Source organism: Apodemus sylvaticus, chromosome 1, assembly GCF_947179515.1.
Source record: "Apodemus sylvaticus chromosome 1, mApoSyl1.1, whole genome shotgun sequence".
Taxonomy (NCBI): domain Eukaryota; kingdom Metazoa; phylum Chordata; class Mammalia; order Rodentia; family Muridae; genus Apodemus; species Apodemus sylvaticus.
In genome coordinates this window covers 79,039,266-79,053,695 of record NC_067472.1, presented here as the reverse complement: position 1 = coordinate 79,053,695, position 14,430 = coordinate 79,039,266, and the positions used below count along the sequence as shown (strand labels likewise).

Genomic DNA, 14,430 nt, shown 5'->3' with positions numbered 1-14,430 from the left:
ACATGGCTTCTCTGGCAAGGGATCACATCCAAAAACCTAGGTCTATATGATCTGTTTGGAATGCATATACTCTCTTAGTACACACCTTTAATTCCAAACAATGAAAGTAAGGTTAGCTGAGAGAGGGAAGCAGCCATGTTTGAAAGTGGCGTCTAGTTGAGGAACAAAGTGACAAATTAAAGAACAACTATTTGGGGGAATGAGTCAGAGATAAGATACCCTCAACTCTCATGAGACAGAGAGAAGAAGAGGGGGGATTTAGAAGAGCAGTGCAGGAAGAGGCAGTAGTCAGTTCTGTCAGTCAGCAAGTGCAGTGCAGCGGAGTGGAGTTCATTCGTGAGTTCGTGCAGCACAGTGCAGGTCAGCAGAGGCAGTTGAAGCCAGAGAGCAAGAAGGAGCCAGAAGGTTAGAACAAATTGCCAGAATTAATTTGAGACCAATTAATTTGAACAGCAGAGCAGTTCAGTGAGAAGCTGAGAGAAGTCAGAATGAATCAGTCAGCTTGGAGTGCAGTTTGAACCAGAACAGCTGAGTTGAACCAGCCAGCCAGAGATCAGAAAAAACTAGAAAGAGTGAGCTTTATTCGGCAGTAAGCCTCTGCAATAACAAATAGGGCTGGAGAGATGGCTCAGCAGTTAAGAGCACTCACTGGCTGCTCTTCCAGAGGTCCTGAGTTCAATTCCCAGCAACTACACGGTAGCTCACAACTGTCTGTAATGGGATCTGATGCCCTCTTCTGGTGTGTCTGAAGACAGCTATAGTGTACTCATATACATAAAATAAGTAAATCTTTAAAACAAAAGACAATTACTTCAGACAAATAAATGATACCTTTATACCTGTCTCTCTTCATATTCCCTCCCTTATCCCTCTTTCCTTCCCCACTCCATTTGAGCCTCCTGTTCTAGTTTTCTTCCCCATCCACTCATAACTCTCTATTCTATTTCCCCTTCTTAGGGAAATATATCTGTATTCTCCAGTCCTTACTCTATACCTAACTACTGTGGTATTATATAGATTGTGGCTTGGTTATCATTGACTTAACAGCTAATATTCACATATAAGCTAACATACTTTGTCTTTCTGGGTCTAGGTTATCTCACTCAAGATGATTCTTTTTCTAGTACCTTCCATTTGCCTGCAAATTTCATTGTTTTAGTTTTTAAATGGCTGAATAATATTCCACTGTGTAAATATACCACATTTTCTCATCCATTGATCTGTGACAGATGTCTAGGTTGTTTTCCAACTTCTGGCTATCATGAAGAGCAGCAATGATCCTGGTTGAACAAGAGTCTCTGGGGTAGAATGGAGCACCCCTTGGGTATATGCCCTGTAGCCGAGGATATACAAACCACTACAGTGTCTTGAGGTAGTCAAGTCTCATCTTCATGAGAAACCACCACATTGAACTCTACAGTGGCTGGGCACATTTGTACTCATACCAGCAATGGGTGACTGTTCCGCCAACTTCACATCCTCACCAGCATTTGTTTTATTTATCTTAGCCAATCTACTGGGTGTAAGATAAAACCACAAAGTAGTTTTGATTTATATTTCCCTGATGACTAAGGATGTTGAAAGTTTCTTTAAGTGTTTCTTGGCCATGGAGTTTCCTCTTTTAAGAATTCTGTTTATGCCGGGTGGTGGTGGCGCATGCCTTTAATCCCAGCACTTGGGAGGCAGAGACAGGCGGATTTCTGAGTTCGAGGCCAGCCTGGTCTACAGAGTAAGTTCCAGGACAGCCAGGGCTTCACAGAGAAACCCTGTTTCGAAAAAACAAAAAACAAAAACAAAATCTGTTTATATCTGCACCCCATTTTCAAATTGAGTTAGTTTGGTTTTTTTGTTTTGTTTTTTGGGTTTTTTTTTTTTGTTTGTTTTTGTTTTACTCCTAGGATGTTGATTACAAAGATAAACCTTGATCCTCAAGATGGGCTTTTCAGTAAGATTTCTGGTATGGAATACAAGCACCAGGACCTCGGAACTTTTTTGATTCACGACCACTATCAGGTTGTACTGGATGAGGGTATCTTTAGACTCCTTTTAGAGGTCTCATTCATGTACTTCTGGTAATAAGCCATCAGGGCTTTGGAGATGGACTGCCAGACAGCATAAATTTGAGCCACATGACCACCACCCTTCATATGAACCCGGATATCCACACCAGCAAATCTCTCCTTTCCCAGAAGCAGAAGCAGCTCAGTAACCTGCACTGCAGCATACACAGCTCCATCATCTCCAGGGGATACTTGTTCACTTATTTCCCCATTTGCAGTGTGCCACGGCTGTGGCTGTCTTCTTGCGACCAAAGACCTACACAGACTGCAGCAGATCCTAGGACTATGTGGCAGTGAAGATGAATAGGAGCTCCTCACCTCATGGTGTCATCTGCGAAGGGCTGTTTTCTTGATACCTTGTTTTTTTGTTTTTTTGTTTTTTTTTTTTTGGTTCTTTATATATTTTGGATATTAGCCTTCTATTGGATGTGGAGTTGGTAAAAAAACATTTCTCATTCTGTAGCCTGCTGCTTTGTCTAAACGATACTGTTCTTTGCTGTGCAGAAGCTTCTCAGTTTCATGAGGTCCATTTATTAATTGTAGATCTTAATGCTGAAAATTGCCCTTTGAAGATCTGCAAAGAATTGTGTTGGGATTGTGAAGGGGACTGCATTGAATCTGTAGATTGCTTTTGGTATGATGGCCGTTTTTTACCATATTAATCCTACCTGTCCATGAACATGGGAGATCTTTCCATCTTCTGGTAGCTTCTTCAGTTTTTTTCTACAGTGTCTTGGGGTTTTTTTCATTCAAGTCTTGCACTTGCTTGGTTAGAGTTACCCCAAGATATTTTCTATATTGAGATAGAGGATCTTGTGAATGCTGCTTTCTCTCTGTGTCCACTTGCTGTTTGTCTGCAGGATGGCTACTGATTTTTGTGAGTTGATTTTGTATCCAGCTAGTTTGCTAGAAGTCTTTATCAGCTATAGGAGTTTCCCCGTGTCTGGGTATGTGGTCAGCTTTGGTGAAAGTTCTGTGAGGTGCTAAGAAGACCGTATATTCTTTTGTGTTTGTGTGAAATGTTCTGTATATATGTTAGGTCTAATTGATTTATGATGTGAGTTAGCTACAGCATTTCTCTGTTTAGTTTTTGTCTAGATGATCTGTCTGTTGGTGAGAGCAGTATATTAAAGTCTTGCACTATCAGTGTATGAGGGTCAATATGTGATTTAAGCTATAGTAGTGGTTTTTTGGGGGGGATTGGTTGGTTTGGTTTGGTTGTTGTTTTTTTTTTTTTTTTTTTTTTTTTTTTTTTTATGTAGTAGGGTACCCTTGTGTTTGATCCATAGATGTTAAGAATTGCAATGTCCTCTTAGTGGATTTTTTTCCTTTGATGGGTATGTAGTTTCCTACCCTATCTCTTCTGAATATTTTGGTTTAAAGTCTGTCTTGTCAGATATTAAAATGGCTACACAAACTTGCTTCTTAGGTCTATTTGCTTGGAAAACTTTTTCCATCCTTTTCCCAAACAATGCCCACCCTTGATATTAAGTGTGCTTCTTGGATACAGCAGAAGGATGGATCCTGTTTTCACATCCATTCTGTTAAACTGTGTCTTCTTCTTTTTTTTAAGGCAGGGTTTCTCTGTGCAACCTTGGTTGTATTAAAACTAACTCTGTAGACCAGGCTGAACTAAAACTCAGAGATCTGCCTGCCTCTGCCTCGAAAGTGTTGGGATTAAAGGTGTGAACCATGACTGCCTGGCTTTTTATTGGGGAATTGAAACCATTGAAGTTGAGAGATGTCAGTGAGTAGTGTTTGTTGATTCTTGTTACTTTGTTGTTGTTCTTGTTGTAGTGGTGGTGGTGCTGGTGGTGCTGGTGGTGGTGGTGTGTGTGTGTGTGTGTGTATGTGTGTGTGTGTCCCTTCTTTTGATTTGCTGGTCTGAGATTATTCTTTTGTGTTCCTGAGTGTTGTTAATCTTTTTAGATTGGAGTTTTTGTTCTAGAGCCTTCTGTAGGACTGGATTTGTAGATACCTATTGCTTAAATTTGGTTTTTATCATAGAATGTCTTATTTTCTCCATCTTTTGTGATTGAATGTTTTACTGAGTATCATATTCTGGGCTGACATCTGTGGTCTCTTAGAGTTTGTAAACATCTATCCAAAGTCCTTCTGGCTTTTACAGTCTCCTTTGAGAAGTCAGGTGTGTTTTAGTGGTTCTTTCAAGACAAGTTTCACTGTGTAGCCCTGGCTGTCCTGGAACTCACTCTGTGGACCAGGCTGGCCTATAACTCAGAGATCCACCTGCCTTTGACTCCTGAGTGCACCACCACTGTCAGATAGAAGTCAGCTGTTATTCTTTTTTTTTTTTTTTTTTTGGATTTGTTTTTTTCAAGACAGGGTTTCTCTGTGTAGCCCTGGCTGTCCTGGAACTCACTCTGTAGACCAGGCTGGCCTCGAACTCAGAAATCCGCCTGCCTCTGCCTCCCAGAGTGCTGGGATTACAGGCGTGCGCTACCACCACCTGGCTGTCAGGTGTTATTCTAAAAAGTCTGCCTTTATATGTTACTTGGTCTTTTTCCTTGAAGTTTTTAATATTCATTCTTTGTTCTGTACATTTTTAGTGTTTTGATTATTATGTGCTAAGGGGATTTTTTTCTTTTCTTTTTATTTTTTCTTTCTTTCTTTCTTTCTTTTTTTTTTTTTTTTTTTTTTGGTTTTTTGTTTGTTTGTTTGTTTGGGGTTTTTTTTGTTTTTTGTTTTTGTTTTTTTCAATACAGGGTTTCTCTGTGTAGCCCTGGCTGTCCTGGAACTCACTTTGTAGACCAGGCTGGCTTCGAATTCATAAATCTACCTGCCTTTGCCTCCTAAGTGCTGGGATTACAGGCATGCGCCACCACTGCCTGGATTGGGATTTTTTTTAAATATAGTCCAATTTGTTTGGTGTTTTGTTCTGTATACTTCTTGCTACCTTGATAGACATTTCTTTCTTCAGGGTAGGAAATTTTTCTTTTCTGTTTTTTTTTTAAAGATTTTTTAATTTATTTTATGTATTTGAGTACACAGTAGCTGTCTTCAGACACACCACAAGAGGACATCAGATCCCTTTACAGATGGTCATGAGCCACCATGTGGTTGCTGGGAATTGAACTCAGGACCCCTGGAAGAGCAGTCAGTATTCTTAACTGCTGAGCCATCTCTCCAGCCCTAGGAAATTTTTCTTCTATGGTTTTGTTAAAAATATTTTCTCTGGCTTCGACCTGGATTTCTTCTCCTTCTTCTATTTCTATTATCCTTAGATTTGGTCTTTTCATAGTGTCCCATATTTCTTGGATGTTTGGGGCCAGGATTTTTAGATTTAACATTTTCTTTGACTGGGGGATCCATTCCTTCTATCCTGTCTTCAATGCCTGAGATGCTCTTTCATCGCTTGTGTTCTGTTAGTGAGGCTTGCCTCTGAGGCTCCTGTTCAAGTGCCTAAATTTTTCGTATCCAGATTTCCTTGAGTTTGAGTTTGTTTATTGATTCTACTTCTACTTTCAGATATGTTTGTGTTTTCATAGATTTCTTTGCGGGATTTATTCATTTCTTCTTTAAGGCTCTCTATCATATTCATAAAGGCTATTTTAAAGGTCTTTGTCTTGTGCTTCAGCTATATTGGAATATTCAGGACCCACTACGGCAGGGCTGCTGGGCTGTAGTGGAGACAGACTGTCTGGCTATTATTGATTGTGCTTTTATGCAGGCGTCTAGGCATATGGGTTTGGGAAGATTTCAATTCTAAGTGCTGGTAATTGGTCCTGTCTTTGTTGGGTGGGTGTTTTGTTCTTTGGTTTCTTTTGTGCTCTCTGGTTCTTAGAAGGCTGTAGTGTTTGTGTGTTGCGGTAGGGAGTTCTTCTGGATTCCTGCTAGGTGCAGCCAGTAGTAGTTCTGAGTAAAATGTGTTTTTGGGTATTGGGGGCTGACACTTAGGAATGGGGATGGTCTAGAAGATGAGGTCTGTCTTTGTTAGGGTTTCACTGCTGTGAACAGACCCCATGACCATGGCAACTCTTATAAAGACAACATTTAAATGGACTGGCTTACAGGTTCAGAGGTTCAGTCCATTATCATTAAGGCAGGAACATGGCAGTTTCTAGGCAGACGTGGGGCTGGAGGAGCTGAGAGTTCCACTTCTTATTCTGAAGGCGGGTAGGAGAAGACTGACTTCCACATGACTGAGATGAGGGTCTTAAAGACTGTGCACAGTGACACACCCTCTCCTGTTCCAGGCTCCACACAAATCTAGAAGCTTTCTAAGTCACTTGGTAAATAGGCCTGAGTAACACACCCAAGTGAGGAATGTGGTGTCTCCAGAATCCAAATAGAGCCAGTAAATGTTGTGCTTCTTTCTAGGTGGTGAGGGGGGCCAGGTGCAATAACATATCCTTCATCTTAAAAGGAATATCTCTGTATGCCCCCACACTACTGAAGTAAGAATTTCACTGAGGTAGATGGTCTTTGAATTTTGGTTGGACTGTTTTCCTATCCTCTGATACATATATGTGTTACCAGTGAGTCCAAAATAGTTGCTACCTCCTGCTTACTTGGTCCAATCAACATAATGTCATCAATATAGTCCACCAATGTGATATTTTGTGGAAGAGACATATGATCAAGATCCCTTCTAACTAAGTTATGACACAAGGCAGAAGATTAATGTATCCTTGAGGCAAAACTGTAAAGGTATACTGCTGGCCTTGCCAACTGAAAGCAAACTGCTTCTGGTGGTCCTTATGGACAGGTACTGAGAAGGCATTTGCCAAATCAATAGCTGCATACCAGGTTCCAGGAGATGTGTTAATTTGTTCAAGTAAGGAAACTGTATCTAGTACAGCAGCTGCAATCGGAGTTACTACCTGTTTAATTTTCATTAGTCAACAGTCATCCTCCATGATCCATCTGTCTTATGCACTGGCCAGATGGGAGAGTTAAAGGGAGATGTGGTGGAACTCTCCCCCTGAATCTTTCAAGTCCTTGATAGTGGCAGTAATTTCTGCAGTTCCTCCAGGAATACAATACTGTTTTTGATTCACTATTTTCTTTGGCAGAGACAACTCTAAAAGCTTCCATTTAGCCTTTCCAACCATAATAGCCCTCACTCCACAGGTCAGGGAACCAATGTGAGAATTCTGCCAATTTCTGAGTATATCTATCCCAATTATACATCCTGGAACCACAGGATGTGTTCAGGGACCTATTGGACCTACTGTGAGTTAGACATCAGTCAAAACTCCATTAATCGCCTATTCTCCATAAGCCTCTACTTTAACTGGAGGGCCACAATGTTCCTTGGGATCTCCTGGGATCAGCGTCAATTCAGAACCAGTATCCAGTAGAGCTCAGAAAGTCTGATTATTTCCTTTCTCTCCAGTGTACAGTTGCCTTTGTAAAAGGCTGTAGGTCCCTCTGGGGAAGGACTGGAGAAAGGCTAAGAGCAAAACTTAGGTGTCTTATCAAGATCCTTCCTCAGGGGAACCTGGCCACTCTTTTATTCAAGGGGTTCCAGGTCTGCAAACTGGCTCAAGTTTGGAAATTTATTCACTAGCCAAGATTGTCTTTTGCAATGATTCAATGTAGCTTTTCTTTCATTTATTTGAGTTTTTTCTGATAATACAGATTAAAGAGATATGTAGTAGGCTTTTATCTATCTATTTCATACCTGGAAACACCATGACTATTATCCAGTAGCAAAGGTCCGTACAAGTCATACCATTATAAATTTCACTTCTCCTGTGCTGACCATTATGGGCTAGGTCATTACAAACATTGTTTTGTCTATGCTGCCTATTATAACTGCAATCACCTTGTCTCTGGCCGATTCAGTGCTGCCACCTGGCCCCTGCTACCATGGGGCCCAGTTAAACCCACTGCATTTCATTCATCCACTGAGCAGCACCATCTCCAACCCTAAGGTCTGGCACAAGGAAAAGGGTGACAATAAAACTCTTCAAATGTGCTGGTGCCCCTCTCACCAGTTTGTATCTTATAAGATTCATGAAGGGCATATCTTCTGGGCCTTCTCACTGTAGAGGATTAGGTTTTACACAGCGTATCCACCCTAGCATTGCAATTTCCCCAAGCCTTAAAATCCTCATCAACACTAAGCCAAGGAATATCAGGCATCTCCAACTCCTTTTCAGTAGACCATCTTTTGATAAAGGCTTCAGCCAACCATTCAAACAAACTTCTGACACCTTTTTTAAAAACTGTGTGAGCTTCAATATTAAACCTAGAATCACCATTCAGAGGGCCCATATCAATACTCAGCCTGATCTAGTTTTATGTTCCTTCCACCATTATCCCGCACCTTGAAAATCCATCCCCACTTTTTTTTTTTTTTTTTGGATTTGGCTTTTTTTTTGAGACAGGGTTTCTCTGTGTAACCCTGGCTGTCTTGGAACTCACTCTGTAGACCAGGCTGGCCTCGAACTCAGAAATCCACCTGCCTCTGCCTCCCAGAGTGCTGGGATTACAGGCATGCGCCACCACTGCCTGGCTCAGCCAGCTTTCTTATAGAACCCAGGACCACCAGCCCAGGGATGGCTTCACCCACAAATGGCCCTCCCCCCTTGATCACTAATTGAGAAAATGCCCCCTACAGCTGGATCCCACAGAGGGAGGCATTTCCTCAAGGGAGACTCCTTTCTCTGTGAGAACTCCAACTTGTACCAAGTTGACACACAAAACCAGCCAGTCCAGTAGTATAGCACATTTCCTCATGGACTACACGTCTCACCTCCCCACCAGGGGCCTGCTTTGCCTCAAGTCTGGTTATAGATCTAGAAGAAACTGCTTGAGGGCAGTGAGGAACATCAGTCTTGTCTTGCAAGCATTATCTTGAGGGGTAGAGATGAGGGTACTACTTCCTCAGGTGAGCTAAACCCTTGAGAATCTGAGGATTTAGCCAGGAAGTGCTGGTGCACACCTTTAATCCCAGCACTTGGGAGGCAGAGATTGGCAGATTTCTGAGTTTGAGACCAGCCTGATCTCAGCATGAGTTCCAGGACAGCCAGGGCTACACAGAGAAACCCTGTCTCGAAAAAAAAATCAAACGAGAGAGAGAGAGAGAGAGAGAGAGAGAGAGAGAGAGAGAGAGAGAGAGAGAGAGAATCTGAGGATTCAGAGTTCTCAGCTACAACAGGGTCCTCCCGCACATACCCATCCCAAGTTATAGGATCCCATTCTTTGCCAATTAGCGCCCTTACTTTAACTGCTGACACCCTCTGAGGCTGAGAGTTGAATTTTTGCTGTAATTCACCCAACCTTATAATGAGGGCTTCAGTTTGATTTTCTGCAACTTGAGCTCTATGCCTGCTGGAGAGAAGATTCTCTTCAAGGACACACTTAAAAACCTTTAGATTGTGTATTTGCATCTGGAGCCGTTCAGTTTTATCATAGAGCTCATTCTTGTCCTTTATCAACTTGTCCAGAGATACTAAGAGCAGCAACCAGCAAAATAATTTTCTTATTTTGCCAAAAATTATAGAAAACTTCATATACAGGATCACCTAATTCATTGCCAGTCACAATTGTTAGATCAAGATACTCAAAGGCATTTGCTTCTTTAAGTTTGAAATATAGTTTCCACCGTGGGCCTTCTATATTCTCCAAGAATGCAGAATGCAGGAGAGAGAATCTGGAGAGATTTCAGCACCTCGAGGTGCTGGTGAATTAGAAGGTGCAGACAAATTATTGAACCAATTCCAGATTCTTTTTTTTTTTCAAGACAGGGTTTCTCTGTGTAGCCCTGGCTGTCCTGGAACTCACTCTGTAGACTAGCCTGGCCTCGAACTCAGAAATCCACCTGCCTCTGCCTCACAGAGTGCTGGGATTACAGGTGTGCACCACCATTGTCCAGCAATTCCAGATTCTTAAAAGATTCATCCTTATACTTCTGCTCCTGTAGAACCAATCCTGGTACCGACTTCTGTCTTAGGGTTCTCTAGAGTCACAGAACTTATGAAATGTCTCTATATAGTAAGGGAATTTATTGTAATGACTTACAGTCTGCAGTCCAACTAACCCAGCAATGGGCAGCTGTAAATGAGAAGTCCAAAAATGAAGTAGCTGCTCAGTCCCACTAGGCTAGTTGTTTAAGATGGCCTTCTGTAGAAGTAGGCTCCAGAAGATGTGCTGTCAAGTAAATGCAAGCAGGAGAAGAAGAGTGAGTCTTCTTTTTTCCAGTGTCCTTATGTAGGCCTCCAGCTGAAGGTCTGGCTCTGATTACCACCATGCCTGGATCTAAAACTTGCTTCGTTCCAGGCTGACCTTGAACTCAGAGGTCAGCTTGCTTCGGTCTCCTGGAATTAAATGCAGATACTACCTTGCCTAGGCCTGAGGTTTTCATGGCCATTATGCCTCAAGATCTCCATGTCAATAACCAGGTCAGATGCCCATCTTCCAGCCTCAAGATCTGGATTACAGGTGTGCCCTCCATTTCTAGACTACAGTTCATTCCAGATGTAATCAAGTTGACAACTAGAAATAGTCATCATAGAAGGCTTTTTCGTAGTCCAAGAGAGGGTGTTAGATACGCTATAGGAGGTTTTAAAAAAAAAAAAAGATTTATTTATTTATTTTATGTATATGAGTACACTGTAGCTGTACAGATGGTTTTGAGCCATCAGGTGGTTGCTGGGAATTGAACTCAGGATCCGGTCCTGCTTGTCTGGCCCGAAGATTTATTTATTATATATAAGTACACTGTAGCTGTCTTCAGACACACCAGAAGAGGGAGTCAGATCTCATTACAGATGGTTGTGAGTCATCATGCGGTTGCTGGGATTTGAACTCAGGACCTTCGGAAGAGCAGTCAGTGCTCTTAACCACTGAGCCATCTCTCCAGCCTGACTATAGGAGTTTTGAGGCACCCAGTTGTGGATGCTGGTATCTGAAGCCTGACCTTCTACAAGAGCAGCTAATGCTCTTAATGACTGAGTCATTTCCAGCCCTATGTAACAGATTTTAATAATTATGAGGACTGACTTAGTACAGCTGGCATGAAGCGATGCTCCTCCCTCACATTACCCGTCAGCTGTGCGGGACATACAATGGGGTTTATAAGACTTCCCACGCCTATTCTAACTTTCTCCTTTGTTCCTTCAAACTGTAAAAAGGCAAACAGATTCCTTTTCTTTTCTTTTCTTTTCTTTTTTTGATTTTTTTTGAGACGGAGTCTCGTGTTGCCCAAGCTGCCTTCAGACTCACCATATAGCCAAGAAAGACCCTGAACTTATGAACTTATGATCCTCCTGTCTCCACATCTTCTCAAGTATTAGGGGTTACAAGCATGTACCATTCAGGCTGGTGGCTGACATAATTTTCTATATTCCTCCTGCTGCAGTTTTTAAAAAAAGCAATACTTCTGGAATTTTCTATACCTATGTCTAAATATAACTTTGAAATGTTTCCATCTTCCACAGCACTGTTTTGAAATGTTTGCACTGGCCTTACCAGCATTCCTAGACCTGGTTTCCTTTTGAGGTTTCTACTCCAAAGACTGAGCTGAGGGACCAATCAGTCCCTGCAGGTGTGGCCTCACCTCTCAGGACGCAGGACCAGCATGTTCTGTGAACATCAGTTCGTAGTCCCCTTTGGCATGGTGGGGCCTGCAGGCAGGCAGGGAAATCAGAGCTCCTTGTTAAACAATGATGAAGGCCTGACCACAAGTTACTGTGCACTTTGTGCTACCAACTTCAGTCTTTCAATAAATGAGTGTTCAGGTACATACTGTCTCGAATCTGTCATGTAGTCTATTCTGTGAGAAATACTCACGGCAGGCAGGTAGGCACTGAGAAGGAGAAAGGCCTGGCTCGTATTTCTGTGCACAGTCAGCTGGCAGGGTTGCTTTCTGACCTGTGGTGAGATGGAAAGGCTGTGGCAGAACTGAGCTGCTGGTCTCACAGCAGCCAAGTCACAGAAAGCAAAGGGGCCCCAAATACGATCTGCTCTTCTGGGAAGCAGCCATATGCCTCCTCCTGCTAGATCCCTCCTCCTGATAACCCGCTCGGGCTGTGAAGTCAGAGGGAGTATTTTATTGGTGAGTTTAGCAGTCTGATAAGCCAAATGCTGCTGATAGCCCACAGCGACATGTCATATCCAAACAGTGACTGGCAACAGGCTCCGTGTTGCTATTGCCAGTGCGGGGATAAGTTTCCTTTCCCCTAAAATCCACATCTGACGTCCAGACATTGGGCACAGTGTTGGCATCACCTACGTTTTTCACCCACTGTGACCAATGTGACCATATGACATCACCGACACCAACCGAGGCTCTTGTCAGGAAACAGCACGCATTGCCACATTTTGTCTATATTTGTAAATGTCTTCATCCACATTGGAATGTGTAAATGCTTCACTGTGACACTCAGAAGCTGACTAACATCTCAACTGTTCCCATTCCTGCCAGCAAAAACCTCGTCTTCACCCTCTGGCCTCTGGCCTGCCACCCCTTGCTGGCCTCCTCCCAGCGTCCTTAAACTTAACTCCTTCAAGACAGTCCGAGGTAAGCCTTTAAAGCCAGGCTCTGATGGACACATGATAGGTGATTTATGAAAACACAAAGTAAAATTTTGACCTAGTCTGGAGAGGGCAGTGGAGATGAGTAAAATTTCTTTCTTTTTTTCAAGACAAGGTTTCTTATGTAGCCCTGGCTATCCCAGAATTCTCTCCAGTCTAGACTGGAACTCAGAGATTCACATGCCTCTGCCTTCTGGGCTGGGGCTAAAGGTGTGTACAACATGCTCAGTTCCTGGTTTAATCAAAGACAGCCTGTGACCACTGACTTTTCCACCCATGCCCCAGTTCATGAACGACAACTCAGCTTTATTATTTAGTAACAATACTTACAGCCTTTTGCTAGCCTTCCTTCCCACTCGTAACTTATTTAAGCAGTTTAAACTATTCCGTGTCTGCCGCATGGCTGGTTACCTCTCCTGAGTTTCATACATCGAACTTCCTCAGATTGTTCAGAGTTCCAATCCCTCTACTGGGCCTCTCACCTTCTACTTCCTGCCTTTTGCTAATAGGCCATCAGCTTTTTATTGACAGGTGATGTTGCCACACAGTGCACGGAGATTATCCATCCCTACAATAGCTTTCTGGGAAGAGATGTGGATGACCTGAGAAGAACAAACCCAAGAGCTCCCTGGAAACTATGATCAGGGTCACCTTACTGTTCATATGCTGTGGATGTGTGTGTATGCAGTACACATGTATGGGGTTGTGCTTGCGGATGTGTGTGTATGCAGTACACATGTATGGGGATGTGCTTGCGGATGTGTGTGTATGCAGTACACATGTATGGGGATGTGCTTGCGGATGTGTGTGTATGCAGTACACATGTATGGGGATGTGCTTGCGGATGTGTGTGTATGCAGTACACATGTATGGGGATGTGCTTGCGGATGTGTGTGTATGCAGTACACATGTATGGGGGTGCAAGTGGAGGCCAGAGGTTGCTTACCAGGTGTGCTTTTTCTTCTTTCCTCCTTTTAAATGTGATCTCACTTGCTATATAGACCTGACTGGCCTGGAACTCACAGACATCCACCTGCCTCTGACTCCTGAGTGCTGGATTAAAGGTGTACATCAACATACCTGACACCACCCTTTACGATTTGTTTGTTTTTTGCTTTTTGGGTTTTTTTTTAGTTTTTGAGACAGAGTCTTGGAGCTGGAGAGGTCGCTTAGTGGTTAAAAGCACTTGCTCTGTAAACTCAGGGACCAGAGGTTATCAGCCATCAGGACCCCAGCATCTAGTAATAACAAGCGGGGTGTCCCCCAAATGCTTGGAACTTCAGCTTTGAGGGATCTAATGCTCTCTACTGGTCTCTGCACACTCACACAGCCAGGCACATGTGTACACACACACACACACAAACATACACACTGTATACACACACACTGTACATACATGCACACTGCACACACACTGCGCACACACTGTGCACACACTGTGCACGCACATATGCTGTACATACACACTGTATACACACACACACACACACACACACATATACACGGTACACACACCATCTTAGACAGGGTCACTATTGCTATAATGGGACACCATGACCAAAGCAACCTGGGAGTTAATTTGGTTTACACGGCCACATTGTGGGCCATCACTGGGAGAAGCCAGGTCAGAAACTCAGTCAGAAGACAGGAGCTGATGCAGAGGCCATGGAGGGATGTTACTTACTGGCTTGCTTCCATGGCTCACTCAGCCTGCTTTCTTATACAACCTAGGACCACCAGCTCAGGGATGGCACCACCCACAAAGGTCCACGTCCTCCCTAGTCAATCACTAATTAAGAAAATAAAATACCATATAGGCCTGCCTATGGCCTGATGGAGACATTTTCTTAGTGAAGGCTCTCCCTTC

The 14,430-nt window shown here is 43.0% G+C and overlaps 1 pseudogene; it reads right to left on the bottom strand.

Moving 5' to 3' along the window:
* Nucleotides 1–1,942: 1,942 nt before the first annotated feature.
* LOC127679799 (40S ribosomal protein S16-like) lies at nucleotides 1,943–10,398 on the bottom strand (annotated as a pseudogene).
* Nucleotides 10,399–14,430: the final 4,032 nt, after the last annotated feature.